The sequence below is a fragment of the Petaurus breviceps genome, unplaced genomic scaffold (assembly GCF_028583685.1).
Source record: "Petaurus breviceps papuanus isolate PSGF00001 unplaced genomic scaffold, PetGlider_PUasm1.0 178, whole genome shotgun sequence".
Lineage (NCBI taxonomy): Eukaryota > Metazoa > Chordata > Mammalia > Diprotodontia > Petauridae > Petaurus > Petaurus breviceps.
The window spans coordinates 13,203,817-13,217,451 of record NW_027185777.1 but is presented as its reverse complement, the minus strand read 5'-3'; positions in this window follow the sequence as shown (position 1 = coordinate 13,217,451).

The following is a 13,635-nucleotide window of genomic DNA, read 5'->3' as shown; positions in this document are numbered from 1 at the left end:
ATCTATCTATCTATCTATCTATCTATCTATCTATCTATCTATCTATCCTGTCTATCAATCTATCTATCCATCCATATATCTATTCATCATTCATTTGTTCATTCATTTATATGTTTTTCTGTCCATTCATTCATTCATCCATTTTTAAATTTTGTTGTTGCTGTTATTTTTACTAAGACAGTAAGGCACAGTTCATAGGTCTACTGCTGGAAGAAAGTTCAGGGGTCCTCCGTTTCAAACCTCTTGTTTTATAGATGTTGGAACTGAGGCTGAAGAAATCTTGACTTGTCAAAGGTCACACAGATAGTAAAGGTCAGAAGAAAAAATTTAATGCCAGTACTCAGTCTCCAGAGTTTGTGCTTCCTGTACTATGCAGTTATCCATCTGTATGGATAGAAAGAGTTTCTTCGCCTGGAATTATCTACATCAATGACATCACAAGTCAGAATTTAAAAAATAATCTAGAACACAGGGGATCTTGTATGTTCTCTTTTTCTTAATCAATCGTATGACTATTACCATATATTATATATATCACATATATTTTCACATATGATATAGTATGCTATAGAAAATTGTGAATGAAAATCCAGCTACATCATTCTCATGTTTTCATCATGGATAAAAAAACATTTACTAAACATGTACCCTGTGCCAAGTTTGGTGCTATGGTCTGTGGATACAAATACGAAAGCAAAGATGACAGCCCCTGCTGTCAAGGAACTGATGTTCTGATGGGGAATTGAGGCTGCTAGGCAGTGCCACAGTACACAGAGCCCTGGGCCTGGAGTCAGGGAGACATGAATTCAGATTCATCCTCAGATACTAGCCGTATGACCCTGGGCAAGTCACGTCACCTCTGTTTGCTTCAGTTTTCTCATCTGTAAAATGGGGACAGTAAGAGCACCTACCTCACAGAGTTGTTGTGAAGATCAGATGAGATAATATTTGTAAAGTACTAGTGTAGTGGCTGGCACATAGGTAGGCACTATGTCAATGTTAGTGGCGATGATGATGATGGACACAAGACACATCTTTGAGTCAAAGGAAGAAACAACCAGGAAGGAGGGCGTGGTTACAAGTGTCAGGAATTATAGAGAGGTCAAGTTGGGGAGATGAGGACTGAAAAAGGCCATTGAATTTGGTGACAAGTTTATTGATGATATTTGAGAGAACAGTTTGAGAAGAGTGATACGGATAGAAGTAACATTATAAGGGACTGAGGAGAAAGTATTAGGAAATGAGGGCATCGTTTTGAGACATTTTCAAGAAGTCTAGAAATAAAGTAGGAGAGATGAGATAGTAGCTGATGGAAGAAAAAGGGTCGATGGAAGCCTTTTTTTTTTTTTTAAATTGGGGGACCTAAGCAGCATTTTCAGGCTCTACTTACATTCTCAGAAAATCTTTCCTTTCCATATAGCAATTACTTTGTTTATGTATTGTTTCCAGGCAACTGATAAGGCCCTAGTTGAAGGGAGAGATTGAAGATACAAGAGAGAAAAGGGTCCCTCAAAGTCCTAGTAGAGGGAAGACGGAACCGGAGTAATAGGATTGGCTTTAGAGTAGAAAGGACACTTCTTTTTTGTCTGTACTGAAAGAGGAGTGAGGTCGATGATACTGAATAAGTTTGGACAATGGTGGAGGGGAGCTGTGTGTTCCTATCCCTTTAAATACTGGAGAAACGATTTTCTATAGATTGTCAGAAAGGGTCATTTAGACTTCCAACTTAGCTGAAGAAACGAGCTCTGTCCAAGCAATCAAGCAAAAGCATATATGTTTTTCCTTTTTAATATAGTTTTGTGATTCTTTACAAAGCTTTGGGTAATAAAAAGCAAATGTTTCGGCTCTATCTTCATTTTCTCTAGTAATATCTCGAACTTGAGGATATTTTATTTCTTTTACTACCCTGGAGGCTGGCTTTTTCTCAGTTGGTATGCCAACATTCTCCTGGCTCTATTTCCGTTCTCAGAAAATCTTTCCTTTTCACATAGCAATTACTTTGTTTATGTATTGTATTTGCATTTTTAAGTAATATTATTTAACACATTTTTCTCATCTCTTCGATAAAGTTGGCTTTCAGAGTCATTCATTAATTCCTTCACCATCATTTATTGCCCACTAGGCACTGGGTTAGGCACTATAGATACAAAGAAAAAAACAAAACATTCTCTGTTCTCAAGGACCTTACATCTCTACTGGAGGGAAACATGTACACATAAGGCAAGTCAATACAAAATACATACAAAGTAATTTTGGGGGAATTAAGAACTGTAGGGGTTTGGGAAGGACCTTCTCTAAGACGTGGCATTTGAACGGAAACCCCAAGGCAACTAGAAATTCTAAGTGGCAGAGAAGAGAAGGGAGTCCATTCCAGGTATAGGGGATGGCCTGTGCCAAGGTGAGAGATGGACCATTGTGTCCAGGGAACAGTAGGGCATTTCATTGGAATATGGAATAGGAGAAATGTGAAATCAGTCTAGAAAGATAGGTTTTAGCAATATTTAGGATTTTAAATGATTGAGAATTTTGCATTTTTATCTTTGAACCAAAAGGCAGTCAAGTTTTCTTACAGTCTCTTTCTATATTTAGGAATATATACCCTTCTAACTTTATCTCCTACTGACCCCCTTCCTTTGTTTCAGCCTCACGTTTCCTTGAATCATGTAACCCTGCTTATATTTATTTTTTATGGCACTTTGAATGACTGATAGAGCTCAGAGAAGCAAATAGGGTTTTGTGAGAAGGGTATGCCTAGGCTTTCAAAGTAACTATGGCCCATTTCCTTGGAAGAGTTTCAAAGTGGACTTTACTTTTCCCGCCTAACTTAGTACTCATATATATGAATCAATGCAGTCTCATAGGCAACCACTCATCATTAATGAATAACAATCTGTCAATGGATTAGAATCTGGTTTGAATTTTAATGCAGTTAGCAAAAGGATCGGGCAAAACTTTCATTGTAAAAATCAAATAACGATAACTTCAGAACAAGTTATGAGATTCTAAGCAGAACAAAATTAGACTGAATAAACACTTTTAAGATGCCAGTGTTGACTTCATACCAGAAACCATCAGACCAAAATGTCGTTTCAATGAATTGACACATCAAAAACATTTCCTAGAGCTTTAGAGCCAAAAAATGAGGAATAGGAATGTAAAGGTACATCTTTTTATATCAAAAATGCCATTTCTTTAAAATAAAAGTTTTATTGATGCTTTAGAGTCAACAAACATTTTAAAAACTCCATTATCATTTCCCAAAATCCCCCTCCCACAAAATCTGCCCTTAGAACAAACAGGTACAGTTAAGCAAAACAAACTGTGTCTGATGTTCACTGCCTCGTTCCACACCTGGGGTCTACCACTTCTTTCCTGGGAGAAGATAAATATGTTTTATTATCAGTTCTCTTTAGTAAAAATTAGTAATTGCATTGATCTGAGTTATGATATCTTCCTTTAAATTACTGTGCCATATATATGTACACACATATGTATATATACATATATGTATATATTTCTCTTGTTTCTGCTTACTTAACTGCATCTCTTCCTATAAATATTTCCCGATTTCTCTGAACTCTTCATATTCTTTGTTTCCTACTCTGTAATAAGTTTTATAAAACCCCATTCCATTCCCATAGCATGATTTGTTTGCCTGTTTTCCAGTTAATGGGTACCTACTCTGTTTTCATTTTCTGCTATTACAAAAAGGGATATGATAAATATTTTGGGATATATCAGACCTTTTCCTCTGTCTCTGAGCCCCTTGGAGACCTAGGGCCAGCAGAGGCATCACTGGGTCTAAGAGTAAGTTTAGTCACTTTAGGGGCACAAATGATATACCTGTTCTACAATTGTTTTTGAGATGAGATTAAGAAAAAATCCTGACTTCATGTAGACAGCAGCTCCTGCTATCTCTTATAATGATGTAAGCTAGTTAGACCTGTCCTTGCCTCCCAGTAAAACATATATTGGTAGGAATAGGTGAGATGACTGGTGAATTCATAAAGTACTGCTGCAAGGTGGGAAAGAAATTGTATCAGCCTGAGTCTGCATTTGGGCCTGACTTATTTATGATTGGTAGATTCATAAGTGCATAGGGGCTTCTCACCTTAGATTGATGTGTTTGTAAAGTGAATTTGAGTACCTTATGTATTCCCTTGTACAAACAAATGTAAGCCCTGGGTACAATGTGTCACAAGGATCTGTCTGCAGTCCTGAGCAGCACTGACCAGTTCACATCTGGTTATATGTTACTGTCGCAGCCTATCCCAGGATCCGGACCAGCCTGGGACCCAGGCTATGCCATACTTGTGTCCTTTCACTACAGGATTGTTTTGGTCTCTGTGAATTATGAGGGTAAATTTCCTTTCTCTCAGACGCCTAACCAGGTGAGATTGTATAGAAAATGAAACAGCACATGGGTACAGGGCATGAGCACCCATTGGCAAGGCTGGATAGAGAATTTTATCCCTGGTCTGATTCCCTACAAATTAAAAAAAAAATGATTACATGTAAAGGTCAGTTGGCCGTCATTGGCTTTACTTAAGAAGGATCCAGGATAGTTTCTCTCATCGTTATACAACCCCTCTCATATGCTGTGGGTAGGCTATTGAAATCATGGTTTAGAATAGCAAATTGTTTCCCAAAATCATTTTGTTTGTCAGAATTTTCCTGGCCTATTGATAGTCTTTGCCCACTGCTCCTACCTCAAGACTCACCTGATATGAAGCAATTAGCATTTTTTAAGCACCCGTGATGTGTCAGGCCCTCTGCTGGAGGTGGGGGTGGGGTGGATGGGTGGGGGGCAGGGTACCAAAGCAAAGAAGAAGACAAAGCTTACTTTCAAAGAACTCATATTAATGGGGAATGCAACAGAGACACACACACAAATATGTACTCTCTCTCTTCCTACACACACACACACACACACGTGTTCACAAAATAAATACAAAGTAGTTAAATCCAAGGCTGTTTGGGAGGGAGGACACTAGTGTTTTGGGGGAGATCAGGAAAGGCATCATGTAGAAAATATTGATTGAGCAGTCACTTGAAAGAAGAGAGATTCTCTGAAGGGAAGGTGAGGGGGGAGTACATTCAACTCATATGAAGACATGGGTGACAGCCTCACCCTACATCCAAGTAACCCTTGGTGCACATACACCTCCCCTCAGAGACAGACCCAGTTATTCCTCAGTGCCAGCACATCTGACCCATCCATTGCTGTTGTTAGCCTGATTGAGAAGAGAGAGACTTTGCAGAAAGAATTGGGGTTTTTTAAGAAGCCCAGGGTTTGGGTTCCTCCATTCTAATCCTAGATGTTCTAGTAACTAATGATATGATTTTGGTCAAGTCACTTATTGTCTCTGGAACTCAGTTTCCTGATCTATAAAATGAGAGGACTAAATTGGAAAATCTCTAACATTCCTTCTTACTCAAACAGTTATTGAGTCTGTTTTCTTTTCCTTTGTTCCTTCATTTCTTTGTTCCTTCATTCCTTCCTCTCTCCCTTCCTCTTTCCCTCCCTCCCTTCCTCCCTCCTTTCCCTCCTTTCCTTCCTTCCTTCCTTTCTTCCTTCCTTCCTTCCTTCCTTCCTTCCTTCCTTCCTTCCTTCCTTCCTTCCTTCCTTCCTTCCATCCATCCTTCCTAATTTAGTTTGTGTTTGGGAATGTTAGCTTAGTGAAATATTTGTATACCTTTAGGATTGATTTAAAGAGATATATAGTTTTATTTGTAGCAAAACAGAATAATCAGCTGTGTATTTGCTGTTGTGGCCAGTAGACTGGTCAAACTCTACCTTGAATGTTACAGAGAACTATACTTAGTTATCATAAATGGTTTACATCATCCTAACTAAACTTTCTTTTATTTTAGTTTTTGGAGGGCAATTGGGGTTAAGTGACTTGCCCAAGGTCACATGGCTAGTTTTTTTGTGTTTGTATGTTAAGCGTCTGAGGATTTGAACTCAGGTCCTCCTAACTCCAGGGCCAGCGCTCTTATTCACTGCACCACCTAGCCACCCCATTAAACTTTCTTACAGTGTTTATTTTTTTCCCTTTAGAAGAGGGGATAAGAGATTTTTAGAATTTCTAACTGAATTTCTGACTCTCTGTCTTCATATGCTTCCTCCTTACTCCCATCTCTTTGAATACTTAGTTTTAGCTTAAACATCACTTCCCACATAAAGCCTTTCCCGATTCTCCCTAGTTACTAGTGCCTCCTTTCTCCTGGCCCTCATTACCTTGTAATTATTTTATACACAATTATATGTGCACATATTGATTCCTTTTATACAATATAGGCTCTAGGAAGGCAGGAACTCTTTCATTTTTTCTCTATGTTTTTGTTCTAAGCCTAGCACGATACCTGGGACACTGTTGTTTTATTGTGCCATCATTTCAGTCATACCCAACTCTTTGTGACCCCACTTGGGGTTTTCTTGGCAAATATACTAGAGTGGTTTGTCATTTCCTTCTCCAGCTCATTTTACAGATGAGGAAACTGAGGCAAACAGGGTTAAATGACTTGCCCAGGTTCACACAGCTATTAAGTGTTTGACACCAGATTTGAACTCAGGAAAGTGAGGCTTCCTGACTTCAGGCCTGGCACTCTGCACTCTAGGCACATAGGACATACTTATTGATTGACTGATAAATTGAAATAATGGTAGTAGGTCCACTTGGTTAAAGCAGAAAGGAACTGCGCACTTCTCTGTCTGCTTTTATGAGTGGTATCAGCAGAGTGACTTCCTGTCCATCCATTTATTCTGTTTAGTGGGTTCATTTGCCAGACTGAATCTTGCATAGTTCAGCCTCCTCAGTCAACAGTGCCTGGATGGTTTAAGTAGCTGTAGTCCAATAGTCAGATGACCTACCCAGCTGTCAGGATGAGCCATTGCTATCCTTGCTAACGGCCACTGAAGCTTGGAAACACGAAGAAGCCTAGAGCTACTTGGGGCAGTGGGGGTGGTAGAGCCTAAGATTTGTGCAGCAGGGTAATTGATGAGGTGTATGTGGGGTGTGTGCAGGATTTTGTGCCTGCGTTGAAGACAGTCATTCCATGTGGAGGAAATGGAATAAATCATTGAGACTGAGGCATACTGCAATGTCTGCCTGGGCACAAAACTCTGAGTGACTAGGATAGCAGCAGTATCTAGTGACTTAGAAGAAATGCCAGTGAAAAAAAATCACAGTGACACAAGGAAATAAAATAAGATCACTAAGACTCTGTCCTTTCCTTGCACATATTGTTAGATTTTTTTTTTTTTACCTATTAAATATTGTGGAAGTGGGCTATTCTACTAACATATTTAAAAATAACAATTTGGCCCTAATACGCTCTGTTTTTCTTTTTATTAGACTGAAAACAAAAAGGCTCTGTTGTATTAAATGGATATCTTGACAACAATATTAATTAATTTTTCCACTAGTAAGTACTGCTTGAATATCTATTATGTACAACATTCAAGGGAAGGTGACAATGAAGAAAACAAAATAACAAGTTGATAACGTATTTATGTAGTACTTTAAGTTTTGCGAAGTACTTCAGCATACATTTTCTTATATCATTGGTGGGAAACCAAAATAGAAAAGGGGGGCATATTTTTATTTATTTTGTTAAATATTGCTCAATTACATTTCACTCTGGTTCAGCTAGACTTGGGGTGTTACAAACAAGTTTGATATCTCCGTCTTATATGATCCTCATAAACCTGTGTGGTAGGTATGATAAACATTATTATTTCAGCTTTACAGATTAGAAAACAGAGGCTCAATAGATCAAATGATTTGCCCATGGTTAGCTAAACTCAAAACTCAAACTCCAGAACTTTTTCCATTGGAACCTTGCAGTCAATCTGCAGAGACAGGACATGTACACATAGGATTTAGAGTTGGAAGAGACCTTAGAGGCAATCTAATCTGCTTTTACAGATGGGAAAACTGAGGCCCAAAGAGATTAAGTGGTTTCTCCAATGACTCATAGGTAGTCAAGTAGCTGAGATGGATTTCCTCCGATTCCAGATCTATTTTTTTATCTTTCCACTGTACCAGCTCTCTGATAGAATCACCATGTGATTAAGTTCCAAGTGATTAATCTGTCCTTGGATGATCTCAAGAAGGGAAAGTGCAAGATCCTGTTATATACTTTTCCTAGTAGAGTCCTTTCAGTACAAAGTTGTTGTTCTGTTGTTTTCAGTTATGTCTGGCTCTTTGGATCCCATTTGGGATTTTCTTTGCAAAGACACTGGAATAGTTTGCCATTTCCTTGTCCAGCTTATTTTACAGATGAGCAAACTGAGGCAAACATGGTGAAGTGACTTGTCCAGGGTCACACAGCTAGTAAATGTCTGAGGCCAGGAAAAAGAGTCTTCCTGACTCCAGGTCCAGCGCTCTATGAACTGTGGCTCCACCTAGCTGTCCCCTCAGTACAAAGATGGCAGAGCAGTACTTGGGATGGCCATTGGCACAAAGGAACCTTAGTGGTCTAGAGAAAACTTTACATTTGGATGCCCAGTGACTCTGTAGAAGATAGTGTCTAGCACTGACTTAGTATGATAAACTAATAGGGACCTTCCTAAGTCCTACCTTGTTCCTCGCCAGGGGATCATGGTGAGCCAGGAACTCATCTACCTTCAGAAAATGAAAGGGGGAGTGAAAGGGCCTTAGAAAGCAGAAAATTTAATAGGAAAGAAGCAACTGTTGACAACAGGGTTAAGGAAGGTACCTACCCTTTTCCTATTCTGCAGCCTTGTGTAAGAGGCATGTAAAAATAGAGAGGGCCTTAAGTGGGCTTGTTATACTATGGCAGGTTTAGAAAGTTGGTAGCAATTTAGATACAGTGGAGAGAGTGGATCTTTTTTTTTTTTTTTGGTCAGAAGACTTGGATTCAAATCTCAGCTCTGTCATTTACCAACTGTGTGATTTTGAGTAATCAATTAACAAATATTTCTTTTCTTTTTTTTTAAACATGATTTATGAAGGAAAAAAAAGAAAGGGATCCAGGTAACACCTTTAGTAAACTGGAGGAAGATTACAATAGAATACAAGTGAGAGTCTGGTTGGTTTTTATATGTTTAGGATACACAACAGGTCAAACCATCCCCCTGAAACATAAACACACACATCAACAAGCATTTCTTAAGCCCTTGCTATGTGCTAGGCACAGTGCTAAGTGAGGGGAGATATAAAGAAAGGTAAAAACAGGGTTCCTGCCTTCAAGGAGATGATGTTTTTAAGGAGAAGACAGTAATCAAATAACTACATATACATGACATATACAGTGTAAATGGAAGGTGATCTTAGAGGGAAAGGGAAAGGGTGATTAGGAAAGGATTTCTACATCAGGGAGGGAGGAGAGAGCATGGGGAACAGCCAGTTAAAGAGTGGAGAGGGGGGTGGCTAGGTGGCACAGTGAATAGAGCACCAGCTTTGAAGTCAGGAGGACCTGAGTTCAAATCCGGCCTCAGACACTTAATACTTACTAGCCACGTGACCTTGGGCAAGTCATTTAACCCCAATTGCCCTGCCCCCTTCAAAACGCAAAAAAAAAAGAGTGGAGAGATGAAATTATGTGAATAACAGAAAGTAGAGCAGTATAGAATCATAGAATAAGGACCCTTAGATTAATAAAGATAAATCTTAGAATTAGATTACTCTTAGAATAGATAAATAATCACAGACTAAAGATAAAATAATAATAAATGATTATAAAAATAAAATTAATAAAATAATAAGATAATAAAAGTATAAAAGAAAGGTCAATTTGTATTTGACTTTAAATACCAAAACAATTTTACATTTGATCTTGGAGGAAATGGGGAGCCTTTCTACAACAATTAACAATTAACTGCAACAATTAATAATAACTTCAACAATAAACTGGAGTTTGTAGAAAGAGCAGGGTTAGCACGATCAGACATGCACTTTAAGAAGATAATTTTGGCAGCTGTGAGGAGGAGGGATTGGAGTGGGGAGAGACTTGAGGCAAGGGAGGCTAATTTGAAGGTTACTAGTCCAGGTAAGAGGTGATGAAGATCTGAATTAGGGTGGTGGGGTGATGTGGACAAGGGGATGTTTCTGAAAGACAGTTATCAATTTCTTCATGTGTAACATTAGGAAATTGAATGAGATAACCTCTCAGGTCCCTCCCAGGTCCAAATCTGTAAATCTACAGGTTTTTTGTGATAGAACAAGACATCTTTGAGGAATGTGGTTGTGTGGGTGTTTCTGCCTTTGTTCTAGTGTTCTGATCCCGGACCAACAGAATTCTTGTTTATTGAATGATACTTGAATACTGAGGCACAGAAGTACTCAAGGGCTAGACAATGTTGACACTCTTATCATAAGGTCAGTGAAAGTTCCATTCTTGAAAAAGCCCCCTGAGCTCTTCATTCTTTTTTTTTTTTTTTGAGAGGGGAAAGTAGGGCAATTGGGGTTAAATGACTTGCCCAAGGTCACATGGGTTTTTGTTTTTTATGTGTATGTTAAGTGTCTGAGGACGGATCTGAACTCAGGTCCTCCTGACTTCAGGGCTGGTGCTCTATTCACTACACCACCTAGCTACCCCTGAGCTCCTCATTCTTGACCCGGATGTGTCAGAGATCTAGATAGCTGCTACTCAGTGATCAGGGAGAAGTGTAAAAAATGAGCCTCCTCCTTTGGAGTGCATCCTGAAACAGATTAAAATGTAATTAGGAAATATTTAGCAAAATAACTAAAATTACAGTAAAACACAGATAACATTACATTTAAAAACTAAGTTAATATGTGGTCTGCAGGGATCCTTATGTATGGATTAGAGGTTCCTGTTTCTATTTGGCTTTGACATCACTGGTTTGGGAAACCCTGACAAAAATACCATTTCATACTTAGATGGCAAATTTCATTAAAGATACTTGCAATATTTCCTCAGAATTCAATAGCTTAGCCTCAGGACATCTCTGTGAAGTAAGAGCCACTTAAAAAATTAGTAATATATTTTGTTTTTACCTCATCTACATTTCCCAATGGATCCCACCCTCTCGCTCTCTCAGACAGCCAGCTTTTACAACAAAGAATAAAAGGGAAAAAGAAAACAGTTCAGCAAAACTAACCAACGTATTTGAAAAGTCTGACGTTAGGTATAACGCTCCATATCTTTAGTCTCTCACCTTTGCAAATCAGGGCGTTTAGAGTGAGGAGACGTATTCTCTTATTTCTTCTTGAGATCAGTCTTGGCCGCAATACTTCTGTACCATTCAGTGGCATCCTTTTTTTTTTTTTTTCCTGTTTTACAGGGACACTACCACTTGTTTAATCTGTCAGTTCTCGTAATGGATGAGGAGTAGAACCCGTCTCCTTTGGTTGGGGGGATGGAGGGCTGAGTGTGAAATGTTGGTTATGCTGTCAGACACATTCTCTGTGGCAGTTGGTTTTGCTTAACTTATTTGTCACAAGGGAAGGCTGGCGGGGTGGAGAGGAAGGGTATATCTGGAAATGACTGTGATGTAAAAACAAAAGGCATCAGTCATATTTAAGGGGAAAAAACCCCTAAATCTGTTAACAGTGGAGTGTAAGTTGAAATCTAGGCAAATTTAACTTCCTGCTGTGAGGGTCCTGTAACCTCTGATATGGCCATTCCAGAGAGAGTTGAGGGAAGGGGTTAGAAGGTATTGGTAAAGATACAGCATACCATCCAGCCTTTTGGTATACTCTGGGCAGGTGCTGGCATCTGACTTTCTTGTTTTCCCTTCTATCAAAACTATGGGCTTTGAAGTCACAGCATAAGAGCCAATTTTGGAACTACAGCCCAGAAGTTCTTGGTCTTGTTCCACTTACAAAACAACAACACTGCAGCTTAAGGGCAGCCTCCAAATGGGGGAGAGGCTCCTAGGCTGGCTCTCCTGCCTTTCTGCCCCCATTGTTCAATGCCTTGCTTCCTGATTGTGGTCATAATAACTTCTCTTCCCAGTGAGTTGAAAATATCAATTATAATAATCAGACTTTATAAAAGATTTGCTGTCATCCACAAACTTCAGTGATTCTGGAAGCCAGAACTGGTAATGACTGCTATCCAGTAGTCAAAGATCCAGTTATCTCTTGAGCTCAATTGCTGCTGTTTATGACAGGTGTGGCAGGTATTACTGGGGGAAATTGTTTTTAACTGTCATTATAGATTTTATCCTCTGGAGTGTGGTTTGGCAGCAGTATGGCTGGTGCGTTCTCCTGAAGGTCATCTTGAACCTTATTTGTGCCCTGAACTTTCCCACCAACTAAGCAACAGTCACAAGATTTCTTGTCTATTTTTCATTTGTTATTAGCAAAGCGAGCCATTCTAACAAGGAAGCAATTGGGATGTCTTTTGTTTCTCTGGCAACTGTAACATCACTAGTAGCTTTTTTTTATTGGATAAGAAGGCAGTGGGGAGAAGGGGGAAAGAGGAAGCATGGTAATGATAATCTCACATACCATGCAAGTATTTCTTTTAAAAAGCATCCTTATACATGAAAAAAATTTCCCCCAAATACATTAGAAGGAATTTAAAGAGAAAAAATGTAAGGGTAAATAAAAGGAGATAATATGGTAAGAAGGTTCAGAATATTCTAATTACCCAAGGGGGAAAATATGTGGTATAGTTAAAGGGGACACTATGAAGGGATTTTTCATAATTAAAAATATATTTTTTAACTCAGTTGCTTAAAATAGGTGAAACTTAAAGAAATGCAATGCATTCCTTTTCCATATTTCTCTCTTTCTTTCTCATATCAACATGCGATCTTATTATCATCCATTTGCTTCCCACACTTGCACACACAAGCCTAAAGTGGGAAAAAATAAGTATAGGAAATTTGGGGGCTTGCCATTAATTGCTATCCTTTGCGGTTTTAATGTTTGCTTACCAAATCAGAAGACATTAAAATAAATAGCCTGTCTTCAGAGTAGTGTAATTTTCTTATACATGTAGTAGGTTTTCAGTCAATTTTTAATTGTAAAATTTATAACCATTAACAAAGACAATTAAACATACAAAATAAACAATAAAATACATTTTTGAGACCTATCACTTCATATAGATTAATTGGTCAGTGTTAAGAACTTATTATCCCTATGTGGAAGGCACTGTGCTAGGCACCAGGGGAAACAAGGGTAAAAGACAGTCCCTACCCTCAAGGAGCTCACAGTCTAATGGGGGTGGCAACATATAAATAACTATGGACGAATGAGTGGTACATATGACTTAGAAATAATCAACAGAGAGAAGGCACTAGAATTAAGAGGGAATTGGGAAAGGTTTTCTGTAGAAGATAGGATTTTAGTTGGAACTTGAAGGAAACCAAGAAAGCCAGTAGGTGGAGATGAGGAGGGAGAGCATTCTGAGCACAGGAGATAGCGATCCCTACTATGTGCTAGGCACTGTGCTAGGTGCTGAGGATACAAAGACAAAATTGAAATAGTCCCCACCTTAAAAGAGCTTATGTTCAGTATAAGTTCCCTTGTGTCCTTCATAATTTCTCTTGTATTCTTTAAGTTTTTAATGGTATTTTAATCTTCCATTATATGACTATGCCATATTTTATTTAGCCATTTTCTAACCACTGGACAATAACTACAAATTTTTTGATATAGATATGTTCATTTCCACATAGGCATGTATACA